This window comes from Bombina bombina, chromosome 3 (assembly GCF_027579735.1).
Source record: "Bombina bombina isolate aBomBom1 chromosome 3, aBomBom1.pri, whole genome shotgun sequence".
Taxonomy (NCBI): Eukaryota; Metazoa; Chordata; class Amphibia; order Anura; family Bombinatoridae; genus Bombina; species Bombina bombina.
In genome coordinates, this window is record NC_069501.1 from 108696843 (window position 1) to 108712962 (window position 16120).

General features: G+C 38.2%; 1 protein-coding gene across 4 annotated transcripts in view; it reads right to left on the bottom strand.

Moving 5' to 3' along the window:
• The window catches only part of LOC128652943 (zinc finger MYM-type protein 1-like), a 120145-nt gene that overhangs the window by 48620 nt on the left and 55405 nt on the right, over nt 1–16120 (bottom strand). For 2 of the 4 annotated variants that reach the window (XR_008401320.1, XR_008401321.1), the window contains exon 1: nt 10474–11573. The gene's annotated coding sequence lies outside the window, so the exon portion shown is untranslated. Of the gene's footprint in view, nt 1–10473; nt 11787–11981; nt 13095–16120 lie in introns of those variants that run through there. The other 2 variants (XR_008401319.1, XR_008401322.1) reach the window with 2 other exon arrangements.

Consider the following 16120-nt stretch of genomic DNA (forward strand, 5'->3'; position numbering starts at 1 on the left):
TCTGCATAAAAGAGGAAGTCCGGTGAGGACTCTATATGCCCTGATGATCCCCTGTAACACATACTGGAGGTGGGGGAGAAACGTGCGTTGGCACTATGTGTTTGTGATACCCAGGTACTTGTCGACTGTACCATGGGTCAGGATTTCTAGTGCATCAGTCTAGACCTATTCCCTGAATCTTCTGTTTCTTAAGAGACATTCTGGCTTTATATATGCAGCAGCACAATCCAAGTGAGCTATCGATTTGCTGATGTGACTCCGGCAGTGGAGTGAGTGGTTCCAAAGGTGTGCTATTGGAATGCAATAAAGGACGTGCCTACATGAGAGGTGATCAAACACAGTACTTTGTGATATCGTACTTTGTCAAAGCTCTTGGCAAACTTCATGGCGAAATACCGAATCAACTGGGCGTCTCTTAACCAATGAAAAGCTTCCTCCTGTCTACAGCCACTTACAGTCCCTGGTGACGCTCCGCCACTCCTACTGCTGTTGACGTCACACGCCAAGAAATCATCGCAAGTGCTTGCAAGCAGAATACAGGTGGAAACAACATAACCGAAGGATCTAAGCTAAGTATATGTTGTGCTTTCCAACCGAGAAATAATACTTGCTATTGACTCTCTATGCAGCAGAAATAGCTGCGGTATGTTTGTCTGCTTTAAAGAGGAGATTCACCTGTGTATCTAAGGAGTGATAAAGCTCTTTTTTTTTTTACGATAAATCTTTTTATTGAAATCGCAAATATTACAGTTACAAAATCATACAGTAGAAGGAAATTTCTTTTACAAGTAAAACTCAACAACTAACATAAATAAGAACATTAGTACAAATAAAAAACAGGAGCATATGATCACAGTACATTCTGGTATAATCAATTAACACAACCAGCACCTTAGTACGGTTCAGCTTAGTGTAATTAGCATAAATCTTGTTCCCAAAGAAATATCACATCTGCAATGAAGTCCTTTTTACCAACATAAGTGTAATGGATTTTCTCCAATTCTAAAATATGATTAACTTCTCTCATCCACATCTCATATGATGGAACTATATCTTTTTTCCAAAACCTGGGTATCAGACGTCTAGCACAGTTAAGCATAATCTGCAAAAGCTTCTTCCTATATAGACATGGGGTTTTTGGTATATCACCCAAAAGGACCATAGTAATTGTAAGTTTGATAGTGTTTCCTATAGTTTTCGTGAGTTTATCGCCAACAGCCTTCCAGTATGTCTGTAAGAGTGGACAGGACCACCATGTATGGGAAAGAGTGCCAATCTCGCCGCAGTGTCTCCAGCAATAGGGGGATGAGTTAGGGTAAATACTGTGAAGACGGCGAGGTGTTAAATACCATCTTGACATTAGCTTGAAGTTCATTTCTATTAAAGTTAGTGAAAGGGAAGCCTTTTTATTTTCCCTGAAAATACGACTCCAGTGAGTATCAGGTAGGTTTATGCCAAGCTCTCTTTCCCATTTATCAATAAATGTAGGTTTTTTAGAGGGAAAAGATCCTCTAAGTAATTTGTAAACTATTGAGATATGAGAGCTTTTAATAGAAGGGGACGTACACAGTGACTCAAAGGGGGTTAGGGGTCTGGTAAGGGTTGCTTTGTGTGGGCTATTGAATATAGCATGTCTGACTTGGAAATAAGGGAACCACATATGAAACGGTGGGCCTAGCAATTGACCTATCTCTGCTTGTGTACGTATCAACCCGCCATGAAGGAGAATATGTGCTGGTATATTAGAAGGGGAACCTGCGATCAAAGGTGTTTGGATAGTCTGGGATTTTAAGAAAAGGGAGTTATTTAGTAGAGGGGTGAGGGGGGATATCTGCGTAGATATCAGGTTATCTCTAGCCAGTAGTTTATCCCATGTGCGGATAGTGGTTGCTATGAAATAGTCATTCCAAATCTCTGAGGGTCTCAGCTTTGGTGGAGTCCAACATTGATCACCTAGGTTAATTCCACCTGCCAGGTAGGTTTCCATTTGCACCCAGGGTTTTTCAGAAGGGGAATGTTTCCAGGCCACAATGCGTGCTAGGTGTGTCGCTCTATAATAGTTTATCAAGTTAGGTGCTCCCAGTCCACCATCTTCTCTATCTAGAAATAGTGTTTCTCTGGCCACTCTAGATCTTTTATGCGACCAGATAAACTGGTCAAATTTTTTTTGTTGCCGTATAAGAAATTGTGTAGGGATGTCTATTGGGAGTACTTGAAAGAGGTATAAAAATTTAGGAATAATACTCATTTTTATTGCATTTATACGTCCCATCCAAGAAAGCCGACCCTGTTTGTGCCAGGATTCCAACAATTTATTGGTTTCGTCTTGCAAAGGGGTATAATTAAGGGAGAATAGTTCAGTTTGTGTTGCTGATATGTCGATGCCTAGATACCTTATTTTCTTGGCTATCTGGAAAGAAGTGTATGTTGTGATAAAGTGTGTTTCTTCATCATTGAGATACAGTGATAGGATCATTGATTTATTCATATTGACTGAGAAATTAGAAACCGTTCCATACTCCTCCAGCTCTCCCAGTAGGGCCGGGACTGAGGTGAGAGGTGAGCGCAGGGTAAATATAACATCATCTGCGTATAGGAGACATTTCTGCAATAGACCACCAAAGGGGACGCCCTGTATATTATGATTACACCGTATTCTAGAGGCAAACGCCTCTACAGCCAAGGCAAATAGTAGGGGCGAGAGAGGGCATCCCTGCCGTGTGCCGTTATTTATGGGGATTTCCTGGGAGAGTGTGCCGTTGATCATGACAAAAGCTGTTGGGTTACTATAGAGGGCTTGTATGCGTGATATCATTGTACATGAAAACCCAAACTTTGACAGGATGGACCACAGAAAGTCCCAGTCCACCCTGTCAAAGGCCTTCTCGGCATCTATAGAGAGAAGCATCAAGGGTGTATTGGAGGCAGAAGAGCTTGAGAGGGTATGCAGGACTCTAATGGTATTCTCCTTAGCTTCCCTTCCAGGGATGAAACCGACCTGATCGGGATGCACTAGAAAGGGAAGGAATTTGCTAATTCTCGTGGCTAACAATTTGGCATATAGTTTGATATCGATATTTATTAACGATATGGGGCGATAATTAGTTACTTTCTCTGGTGGCTTGCCCGGTTTGGGTATCACCGAGATTGTGGCTTCTAGTAATTTTGTCGGAAGTTGATTAATCTGGTCAATAGAGGTGTACATCTCCAGTAGGTGGGGGCTAAGAAGGGGTTTGAAGAGGTGATAAAATTTAGGTGTGAATCCGTCTGGGCCAGGTGCTTTTCCTTGTGGTAAGTCTTTAATGGCTAGTAATAACTCCTGTAAAGTAAACTGTTTGTCTAGATTTTCTATATCGGTATCAGAAAGCCTAGGGAGTTGGGTCTGATCAAGATACGAATTTATTCGCTGCTGCTTATCTTCTGGACTTAAGGAGGGAATGTTATACAGGGAGGTGTAGTATTGTGCAAACTGATTAGCGATTTCAGTGTTATCAGAGTGGGCGACGCCCGAGGAGTCTATAATCTTAGTGATATGTGTTTTATATCGCTTTTTACGTAAGGATCTCGCCAGTAAGCGCCCGGCCTTATTGTTTTCAATGAAAAACTTGGAATCGGATGTGATAGCTCTCATATGTGCATTTTGTATTAAATATTGGTTTAAAGCTTCCCTGGCTAGTTGTGATCTCGCTAGTAGAGATTGTGACTGGGGGTTTCTTTTCAGCTCTTTTTCACAGTTATTAAACTCTGAGGTCAGAGAAGCAAATTGAGCAGCACGCTGTTTGCGTTGCCTATGCGTGTGACCCATAATCACCCCCCTTATGAAACACTTATATGCCTCCCAATTAGTTATTGCGGATGTGTCTAGATGATTGTTGAAAGAGAAATACTCTGTGGTTTTCTCTGCTATATCGGTGACTATTAAGGGGTCTAAGAAAATCTGATCATTTAGTTTCCAACGTTGTTGGAAGCCTGGCTTAGAGGTCCAAATAAAGGTGGAACAGACCATGCTATGGTCAGACCATGTAGTATGGTATAGTCTTGAGTCAACAAGGGAGGGAAGCATACTTTGTTCACAGAAGATATAATCGATACGTGTGTAAGTGTGTTGTGGGTTAGAAAAAAAGGAGAAATCTTTAGTGGATGGGTGGGTAGTTCTCCAAGAGTCAAAGAAGGGAATAGAGCATATTGCTCGCCAGTTGGCTTTTATCTGGGTGTTCCTGATATATGATCTGCCTGAGGACGTGTCTAATGCAGGATTAATGGGGAAGTTTAAATCGCCCCCTAAGAAGATGGGTCCCTTTGCAATATCAAGTATCTGGTTTATCACCCTATGGAAGAAGGGAGGTTTAGGGCAGTTCGGGGCATAAATGTTAGCTAGAGTTATAGGTCTACCAAAGTATAGCCCCACCAAAACAAGAAAACGACCCTCTTTGTCAAGATATTTGGTAAGTAGTTCAAAAGACGTACCTTTTCTAAAAGATATACAAACCCCATTATGTCTAGTCGGGCCTGAGCACAAAAAATGCTGGTCATAATGGAGTTTCGAAAGGATGGGTTCATTTGATTTTTTAAAGTGCGTCTCCTGAATCATGATAATGTCCACTCTTTTTTTATAGAAATCGTGGAAGGCTATTGAGCGCTTTTGTGGTGAGAGAAAACCTTTAACATTTTGCGTAGCTAGCTTAAACTGACTAGATTGTTTTGGTATTGACATGTATATGTTGTCTGGGACTTATAAAGAAAGGGAAACCAATACGTACTGGTCACTTGTGTCGTGTGTATGGGAGTTTAGGTGTCAGAGAGTACAAATATATAAAACCAGAATATATAACTCTAAAACAAAGAAGCAGAACAATTTGGAATAACTGTGTCCAAGGATATACTGAAGTGATACAGTAAGAAGAGGGAGAGGGGGGGAGAAGGAAGGGGAACAAGGAAGGAGGGATGAGGGAGGAGGGGAAGGGGGGAGAGTAAGATTGGTGTAGGGTGAAAGTGGACCGGTATCTGTAGTCCTCTGCCAGCAGGGGCAGAGGGTATGAGGGAAGAGAGTTAGGGGGAACAGACAGCTAGTGAGAAGCTAAGAAAGAGAGGGAAATAGGGGAAGGTACGGCCCGGTGGAGCCGCCCCGACAGACCTGGTATTATCAAGTGCATGTTCGAGACCAGAGACAATAAGAAGAAAAAAAACAAACAAACATAATTTAAACAGTAAAACGTCAAACCTTATGCATGACATACAAATAATAAAATAATAGAACATTGAGCATTGTATATCAAACCATTGTGACATGAGAATAAACCAGTATTTATAAGCTTTTTTGGGAAATAACTTGATTTTTACAAGTCAAAAGTCTCAATAAGTTCAAGCAGCATAAGCGCGCTCAGAAATAGGATCTGTGGTGCGAGATTATGCATAGTCAGTTTCGTTAAAAGTCAAAGTGAAATAGAACAAGGTATCACCCTGTAGGGTGTGTGTACAGCCATATACTCACAAACTCTTGGGTATCGGGTCATGTAGTGACAGCCAAAGCAGAGTCCATCTGAGCTGCAATAGCTGTGCAAATCTTCTTACGCTGTTGTTTACCAATGATTTCAGACCAAAGTCTCCGCTGTGGCCTTGGTAAAGGAGTTGAAGCTTTGGAGGGTCCAGGGGCTGCGGCCTCAGGAGCCGGAATATCCAAAAGTTGGCAGAAATCATTAATATCCTCTGTAGAGCTGCATTCAAATCTTTTGCCATTTTTGATGATTTGTAGTGATACTGGGAATCCCCACCTATAAGGAATTTTTAGGGAGCGCAGATGGTCAGTGAAGAGTGCAAATTCTTTTCTCAATAACAGCGTTCTGGTCGATAAATCTTGAAAAATTTGAATTTTCGCACCTTGAAAGGAAAATGTAGGTTGTGATCTTGCCATTTGAAATATCTTTTCTCTATCCCTGTAGCTCGAGAAGCACACTATTATATCCCTTGGGGGCTGATTATCATTCGGTTTAGGCCTAAGAGACCTGTGTGCTCTCTCGATAGGTATAACATCAATCACTCTCTGGTTAGAGATGGCTAGGGACTGTAGAAGATTTTGTAGGTGTTCAGATATATCTTCATTTTTCACGGATTCAGGGATTCCTCGGATCCGAAGATTATTTCTCCTTGTTCTATTTTCAATATCGTCTATTTTATTCTCTAGGTCCGAAATCTGCTGCTGTTGACTGTCTATAGTGCGTGACATTTCAGAGACATCTCTAGTGATCTCTTCAGTGTGATCCTCAAGGGATTCGACTCTACACCCTAGATCGTTTATATCTTTCTTGAGGGCAGCACATTCTGATTTAATACAGGATTTGACCTGGTTAATGAGGGCCTCCATAACTTTTAGTGTGACTGGGCCATCTTCACTATGGTGCTGAGTGTGAGGGGGGGATGCTGCTGATTGAACTGTGTCCGGATTATCAGATAAATCCTCTTCCTCACTGCAAGCTTGAGATATCTCAGGTTTTTTCTTTTTGTGATCTGAGCTTTTAAAGAAGGTATTCACTGTTCCAGAAACCAAAGTTGTCTTTAGTGTCTTATCATTCTTGGTGTTTCTGCGTACCGCCATGCTGACAAAACAGGTACAGGCTTTTGCTCTTTTACAATGAAATTGAACTTTCCTGGTGTATAATGTTGCAAGTCTATCACTGAGATGTCACTGGGATTAAGGTATATCTTTCTTTATGACATTAAGTCAAAACATAGGCTGTACAGTAGTTTGTGTATACAACACCTCTTGCCCCTGGATTGCATTAAATTATCTCTGTGTAAGAAGCTGGGGGCGTTTTTTTGGGCCTTCAAGAGCTTTTAGAGCATTTTGGTATTTAGCATTATGCTGTTAATCACTCGTTTTTGCTCTCCATTATCCCAACGTGGCACTGCTTACCCTGTTACTATGATAGTCCTGCAGTTCTCTGAGGAAAGGCTTTTTCCAGCGTTCGTCACCAGAACGCATGAGCAGGCTTCAGATGCGGCCTCCTTTACGGGTCGGGAGCCCAAACAGCTGTTCCGCCGTAATCACGGCTCAGAAAATCAGTCCGGAGGTCCCCGTGTGCTTTACCCTCATGCCACGGTAGAAATCAGATCACTCCTGGCTGTATATATTCATCTGTGAGGAAGCTCCACCGCCGCCGTTTCAGGAGCTCTAACAAAGTGCGGCCATTCAGCACGCCCGCACGCTCCGCCCCCCCATAAAGCTCTTTTTTATATATCATCTAGTTCACTTTTGTTTGGACTGCAGCTACCTGTTTATGCATGTATATTGCCTATATAACATATGTCCCAACAGGGGATTCATCATATATATTGTTGTAATCAGCAATTTTTCTTGTTAACCCCTTACTATTTATGATGTCTACTTTTGATTGATAGAATAGGGAAAGTCTCTTTGTACTTGAAATGTTTTATTTTAGAATTTGCTGTCTATAGTGGTGACTGACACTGACAGATAAAATACTTTTATATACTTAATTGTATTCTTGGGAATTAATTATAAATTTTTTAAAGTCTTTTTGTGTGCCGTGTATTAATCCCTTGCTGTTCTAGGGTTTTTTCATATACCCTGGTATTTTTCTATCTTTACTATTATTTTATATAAACAGTATTTACTGCTCTATTAACCTCTGTGCAAGGTGTTGTGTTCAGCATTTGTGACACTTTTACTGTATTTTAATACATTTCTTATACTACACTACATTGCCGTGAGAGTACTGTTTACCCACCAGTACAAAGTGGGCATGCGCATTTCCCTGAGCTTGGTCATAAGCTCTAATTCATGTGAGTAGGCATTTGGCCAAAAGTTTGATACATATCCTGGATATTGTTACAGAATCACACTATGTTGCTAATTCTCTCTCCTTTTTTTTGAGAAACTTTAAGGATACAAAGAATCAGAAGAGTCCCAGCAAGAACACGTATATCCTTACATGAACTTTTTATTTAATATTTTTGTGTGTTGCATTTATGATTCTCTTTGAGTCATCACATTTATTTCACCTTGATTTTGATCCGTGATGTTTGGTATTTTTATACCAACATAAACTTCATGACAGTGGATAAGTCATCATTGTAATAGTGAAAGCGGTATGGAAGACAACAGTAAACTACATGAGATAGATAGAATACAGTTTACTTCTCTTTTTTTAAATTCACTTCTTTGCCTTTTTCCCTTTGTTGAAATGTTGCTCCTTTCAGCGAGAGCATACTGAGGTAGACTTAGGAGCAGTATTTGTTCTAAACAATGTTTGTAACAATGTTATACATATAGTGCTCATGACACACACGTGCATATTCCTAACGGCAAGGAGATACATTTTAACAAAGAATACAAAAAAGAAAGATTCTTTTGATAGAAGTAAATTGAAATGTTAGTTTTTACATGCTGTGTCTGAATCATGAAGGGTTAATTTGACCTTTTATGTTCCTTGAATAAATGGCCAAGAAATTCATCATACAATTATCTGAGACTTATTCATCAGCTGTGCTTAAAGGGACAGTCTAGTCAAAATTAAACCTTCATGATTTGGATAGGGCACACAATTTAAAACATTTTTCCAATTTTCTTTTATCATCACATTTTTTGTGTACTCTTGGTATTATTTGCTTAAAGCTAAACCTTTGGAGGCTCATATGCTAATTTCTAAGCCCTTGAAGGCCGCCTCTTATCTTAGTACATTTTGACAGTTTTTCACAGCTAGAAAGTGCAAGTTCATGTGTGTCATATAGATAACATTGTTCTCACTCCCATGGAGTTATTTATGAGTCAGCACTGATTGGCTAAATGCAAGTCTGTCAAAAGAACTGAGATAAGGAGGCAGTTTACAGAGGCTTAGATACAAGGTAATCACAGAGGTAAAAAAGTGTATTAATATAACCGTGTTGGTTATGCAAAATTTGGGAATGGGTAATAAAGGGATTATCTATCTTTTTAACTAATAACAATTCTGGAGTGACTGCCTCTTTAACCTGATGTGTACAGTAAATATTAAACTTAGCATCTATGAGCCTGTGTTTAAAATGGTTGCTAAAAAAAGCATTATTATAGCCTTATTTTTTTTTATCTTTGCGGCATTTGAGCATATTATGTTACACTTCTTTCTATTTATTTACTAGGTATTGTGTGTGCTTTGTTTTACTCAATTATACAATGTCTGAGATGACTGTTAGTGCATTTTATTATTGCACTGCTGGTTGCATATAACTTTAATTTTAACCCCAGAAAAAGGGTTAAACACATAGCTAAAGTAAGTGACATTGCAGCAATGCACTACTGGGAGCTAGCTGAACACATCTGGCAAGCCAATGACAAGAGACAAATGTTTGTAGACACCAATCACAAGCTAGCTCCCAGTAGTGTATTGCTGCTGCTGATGATATGTACATATGCCTTTTAACAAAGGATACAAAGAGAGCAAATTAGATTTGATAATACAAATCAATTTAAAGGTGTCTTAATATTATATGTTCTAAATCATGTTTAATTTAGACTTTCCTTTTCCTTTCCCTTTAATTTGCTGCAGGGTAGCATCTACATCTAGATCTCAATACATTTATATTCTATGGTAAAAAATGTATCTAATGTCCATATCAGTTGTATATAGGAATCACTATGTTGCTGCTACAAGATTACACAGAGCATATTTCCATAGAGGTGAAGGGTTACTAATTAATCAGTATTATTTTTCCCTAATTGACTTGTTCATGTGATTCAAGTAATTATAGTTTATACTGCATGCATTCATAGTAACTCAGTTAATCTATAACTATCAATCATTTTGAAAGAAAATTAAATCTATTAGAATTAGTGTGTACATATTTCAAACTTTTTACTGCTTTTTTTCCTTATTTAAATTTCAATTATTTGTATTTTTTTTAAGATTTATTTTTTCAAATTGCACTTTTTAAGTGTCATTAAAGGGACAGTCTACTTCCAAATTGTTATTGTTTAATATACTTTTTACCTCTGTGATTACCTTGTATCTAAGCCTCTTCTGACAGACCCCTGATCACATGACTTTTTATTTATTATCTATTGACTTGCATTTTAGCCAATTAGTGCAGTGTCATGCACAACTTTACAGGAGTGAGCACAATGTTCTCTATATGGCCCACATGAATTAGCAGTGTCTTCTTGTGAAAAGCTAATAAAAAAGCATGTGATAAGAGGCTGTCTGTAGTGGCTTAGAAACAGGCAGAAATTTAGAGGTTTAAAGGTTATAAAGTGTACTAATATAACAATGTTGGTTGTGCAAAGCTGGGGAATAGGCCGTAAAGGTGTTATCTATCTGTCCCTTTAAACATTCTTAGTTTTACAATCAATACAGCATAATTGCTGATCGTTGTGTTACTACTTTAAAACAAACTCAGCAATTAAAATAATTTTGCACACAATTTAAAGTCACTGAACATAAAAAAGACAAACTAAAATAGGCCACTATATAATCAACTTACTTTAACAATGCCAGGTTTCCAAAAGTGTTATCCGCTTCCAGACTTTCCTCTAACCGTTAAGGGCTGTGCCCACAATCCTTTCCTACTGGTGAATCTATGAACAACACAAGAGTGGAACAAACAATTTGATTCAGTTAATAGAATGACCACGGTACTGGACTGAAAATTAACATTTAATAATTACACAGATTTGCTCTGACATGAACTACCTTGTGAGGTCAAATCATAGAATTCCAAGAACAATGTTGTTAAGTTTTGTGATAGGAGAATACTTTTTCACTATGGCGTCTGTTGTTATAGCTTATCCAGATCAGGTGGGTATCGCTTATTGTTTCTAACTTAATATCTGATTTACCTGCTCAGTTAAAATAAATCTATTTTTTTTCCTTATATCAATGACCAAAACTGAAAACACATCAGCTACAGTGAATACAAAATGAATTATTTAATGACCGTTTATATGGTGGTGCAGACTGATCTGCATTTTTAAACTAGGTAAACATGTCTGTAATGTTTAGTGTTATGGGGTTTTTTTTTGTGTGAAAACAAATGGTGTCTCAATGCAGTGAGTGAATTATATAATTTATTTTGCTTCTTTAAAAATGAGGCATATTAAAGGGACATTATATATATATATATATAATCATACATACAACGTGCAGCCATTTAAACATTAGGGAGTGGTATCCATTGCTTACTGGCAAATTATTTAGTTACATTCACAAACCTCCTCATATGAGACAAGAAAATGGTTGCCTAGATTAATTTACATGTAAAGGGACATGAAACCCAATTTTCTTCCTTCATGATTCAGATAGATTATACATTTTTAAAAAACTTTCCAATTTACCTATGTTATTAATTTTGCTTCATTCTCTTGGTATCTTGTATTGAAAAAGCAGCAATGCACTTGTGTTCAACCAGCTGAACACATTTGTAAGCCAATGAAATGGGCATACAAGTTCAGCCACACATCAGCAGCTAGTTCCAAGCTCCTGAGATATGATTTTCAACAAATGACACCAAGAGAATGAAACAAATTAGATAATAGACGTAAATTGGAAAGTTGTTTAAAATTGGGTGCTCTGTCTGAAAAATGAAAGAACAATTTTGGGTGTTTTGTCCCTTTAATGAAATTAAACTAAATAGCTTTTATATGTGTACCTAAGTATGTTGCAATGACCATGGTAAATATATATATTTTTTTGTTCCTACACTTGTTCCTGTATCACTGTCCACCAATAGAGCTGTGGGAGTTGTCTTCATCAGCCAGTGAGCTTCCATCTCTCAGACCAGTTTTATAAAGACAGGCACTTCATGTTTCAAAATAAAAATACACAGTTTAAATGCACAAAATACATTTTTAACATGTTTCAATAGTGCTATTTCATATGCAGGACATATTTATGTTGGTATAATGTCTTCTCAAGCTGATTTTGTTCTCTATGCAGTAGTTTAACAGAAGACACTGCTTTTTTTTATAAAAATACCTTTTGTCATTGGCTCACCTGATGGGTTCAGCTAGCTCCCAGTAGTGCAGTGTTGTTCCTTCAATAAAGGATACCAAGTGAATGAAGCAACATTGATAATAGAAGTAAACTGGATAGTTGTTTGAAGGTGTATGTTCTATCAAGAAAGAGAAATGTTTGGTTTCATGTTCTTTTAGGGACAGCGCAGAAAGTCTCTGTAACACAATTCTGTATGAGAAGTCAGGGTTACATCCCCCTAAGGGTTTCCACTTAGTTTCAAAGACCTCAGTTCAATATGAGAGCCACATGTAAATCTGTAACTTGCGTAATCTGTTAAAAGAAAAAAGGTTTTGCATAACCAACCTGGTTATATTAATATACTTTTTACCTGTATGATTACCTTCTATCTAAGCCTCTGCAGACTGTCCCCTTATTTCAGTTCTTTTGACAGACTTGCATTTTAGCCAATCAGTGCTGACTCATAAATAACCTCACGGGAGTGAGCACAATGTTATCTATACGGAACACATGAACTAACACACTTCTAGCTATGAAAAACTGTCAAATGCATTGAGATAAGAGGCGGCTTTCAAGGGCTTATAAATTAGCATATTAACCTACCTAGGTTTAGCTTTCAACTAAGAATACCAAGAGAACAAAGGAAATTTGATGATAAAAGTAAATTGGAAAGTTTTTTTTTAAATTGCATGCCCTATCTGATTCATGAATGTTTAATTTTAACTAGCTTGTCCCTTTAAGGGGGTTGCAACTCTGGTTATTCATATCAGTCTTGTTAAAGAGACACTAGTATTTGCACTGTGTTCAGAGGTGTAAATAGAAACCACAGGGCCCAGGTGCAAGAATCTAATAAGCCCCCCTCCCAAAAAAAAAGGTGAATTTGATACATATTTTTTAAAAAAAATATTTTTTTTTACATTTAACACAGAAAAAAAAAATGAATTAGATTACATGTCTGCAAAAGGAGGTACCCTGTGCCCACAGTCTGTGAGATGGTCTGACTCCCTATTACTGTATATAGTGACACAGTTTAACCCACCAGTACTGTATATAGTGAGTTAGTGACACAGTCTGTAATTTGCCAGTGAGATGGCTGGCCTGACCCTACCCGCCCAGTACTTTATAAAGTGACCACAGTAGTCTGTGACATGGTCCAGCCCCCCGTACTGTATATAGTGATACTGTATAGTGACTCTCTTTAACTCCTGCCCCCCATGCTGTAGTAACAAGGTCTATAATTTGCTGGTTCCACAAACATACACACACACACATGCATAAATACACACACAGTCACAAACACACATACACACACACATAAACACCAATGGGTAAAACAGAAACACTAACCCCTGTAGTCAGAGACACTAGTGAGGCATCATGTCACACTCACATGATATCAGTGCAGGCAGTGGCAGGTCAACGTTTTTCATTGAAGATTTTTTTTTTTTAAGCTGGGCCCCCACTCTCAGGGGCCCAGTCGCAGTTGCGACCTCTGCACCCCCTGCAGTTTCATCCCTGACTGTGTTTTTTTTTGGATATTACTGTTTTGGGTATATCAGGAAAAAAGTATAAAAACATGCAAATAAAAAACATGCAAATAACCATGTCCCCCTTTAGTACTTTAAAGGGACATGAAACTCAAAATGTTACTTTCGTGATTCAGATAGAACAAGCAACATTTTGAACAATTTCCCAATTTACTTCTATTATTAAATTTACTTTGTTCAATTAGTATTCTTTGTTGAAGGGCATACATTGACCATATGAAAGTAAATTACAAACATATTTTTGATATTTTGAAATATATTTTCACTAGTCCTAAAGCCCGTGTACACGGGAACAAAATCCCCATCCACTTGGATACCCTCTCCCTCCCTCCTTCCCTTTCTCTCTCTGCTGCTCTCAACTTTTTTTTTTTCCTGTAGTGCAGTGGTCCCACCTGCCCCCCCCCCTGCTGTCTGATCCTCATTGACTAATCTCTCTGTCTCTCTCTCTCTTTCTCGTCCAGCCCTTGTTAGTCCAGCCCTTGTTAAATGTGGCCCAAAGTGTTCTAATACAGCCATGGTCACAACTATCTTCTGCCCATGTGTGGTTATGTTAAAATGAATATATCATACAGACTACACAACAAAAGGGTGAGCGCTAATAAATAGCTAGTGATAACCTCAATGATATATAAGCATGTAAATACAATTAGAATTGCCAGCAATTTGGCATGTTAAAGGAAAGTTCAATTTCAGATTAAGAAGTGTATCTTTCTTCCCAACGATGGCAGCCTCCTCCTCACCAACAATGGTCCAGAGATGCTATATAAAAGACAAAACAAAGGGGCGCCTCATGTGTAGTATCATCAAATAAGCATAAAGCCAAATGGGTACTCACAAGGCTCTGGAGCACACCTATGTGCTTGTAGGGACAGGCTGCAGATTTTATCAGGTGTGACAGCTCACCCACAGAGGATATCAGTCATTAAATATTAGATGAGCACACTTATGTGCTAGTAGGAGCAAGCTGGCATATTATGGTAAGGTGTGTCAGCTCACCACCAAGGGACTTTTCCTTAGGATGCAATATCCAAAAGTGGCAGACTTCAGTGTGTTAGGTTCCACTCCAAGCAGGTGCAGGCAGGTAAAATCACTCAGAAGAGTATTTTTTAAAAATTAAAAAGTTCTATTTATTAAAAACAAATTAAAATACATATACAAAGGAGTGAACTAGGGGCATACAGTCAAGCCCCCTGTAAATGCAACGCGTTTCTCGGCTTATACGCCGTTTCCTCATATCATACAGATATGTACAGCTTCTGACAACTTGAGCATGCACAGACACATTTCTAAAATACTTTCATAGCAACACAATAGCTTGATTACAGTATATACTTTTTTTTTAATTGTATCTTCTTTATCTCCTAATAAAATAACTTTAAAAGATGACTGTTTTTTTTTAAATAATTGTACAATTGAATATTTTTACATTTTATAACTACATCTAGCATTTTATCTGACCTTTTTGTCATTGTTTTAGGAGTGGAAAAATGTACAGCCCGAAAAAGAAGAATTACTCAACATAACTCAAGTACATTCCTCTTTAACAAGCTGCTTAACCTCTATTTCCAGCAGTGTCCAAAACAAGACCAGCAGTAAATATCATGTGTCAATAGGAGATGGACTGTATGTCTTTGGATTTATTGGTTTATTCATTGTGTTGAAGTCTTTGCTTACTAAAATTACAATGGTAGAAAACAAACCTGAAGATGCTGAATTCATCATGTCCAAGTGTAAGTCATTGACGCCCAACAAGATTTTCTTTAACAATATGGAAAATGTGGCAGTAACCCAGAAAGTGATGGTCACAATTACACCACCTAACTCACCAACTTACTGTCAGTCAATTGACTCTTTCCTCGGCTCTCCGGAGTTTTATAATGGGAAGAGATGTTGTCTTCAAAACAGTCTTGCTGAAGGGGAAGGATATGAACAAAGAAGTCTTTTCTCCAGTCCAGAGGGCAGCACAAAATCATTGGTTTGATACTTTCACAATCTCAGTGACTGTATTTGCACAGTAGAATGGTTTAGAACTTAAAAACAAACACATTATCCTTGATACCTTAGTGTAATATAGCAGTGACTGTTATTTCTGATTGTCACATTATGTATCAAGACACTTCTTAGTCTCACTTTAAAGGACTATCACAGTATGGGATCCTACAATGTATCGAAAGACTGTACGTATACTCACTTAAAAATATACAAGCACTTTCCCGTTTATAAAACAGAATTATACACATTAAATGATACACATTAAATACAACCATTATGCTGAATAATTAAAATATGCATGGAGAGAAAGCAGATCTCATTATTTCAAAACGATTGTGTTTAGTAAACCCAACTGTTAAATGCAATCACATGGCTGAGATATAACAGCATATATTGTTTTCAATTAGTGATGTTACGAATAGTTCACCGGCGAATAGTTTGCGGCGAACATAGCATGTTTGCGTTCGCTGCGGCGGGCGAACATATGCGATGTTCGATCCGCCCCCCATTCGTCATCATTGAGTAAACTTTGACCCTGTACCTCACAGTCAGCAGACACATTACAGCCAATCAGCGGCAGACACTCCCTCCCAGACCCTCCCACCTCCTGGACAGCATCCA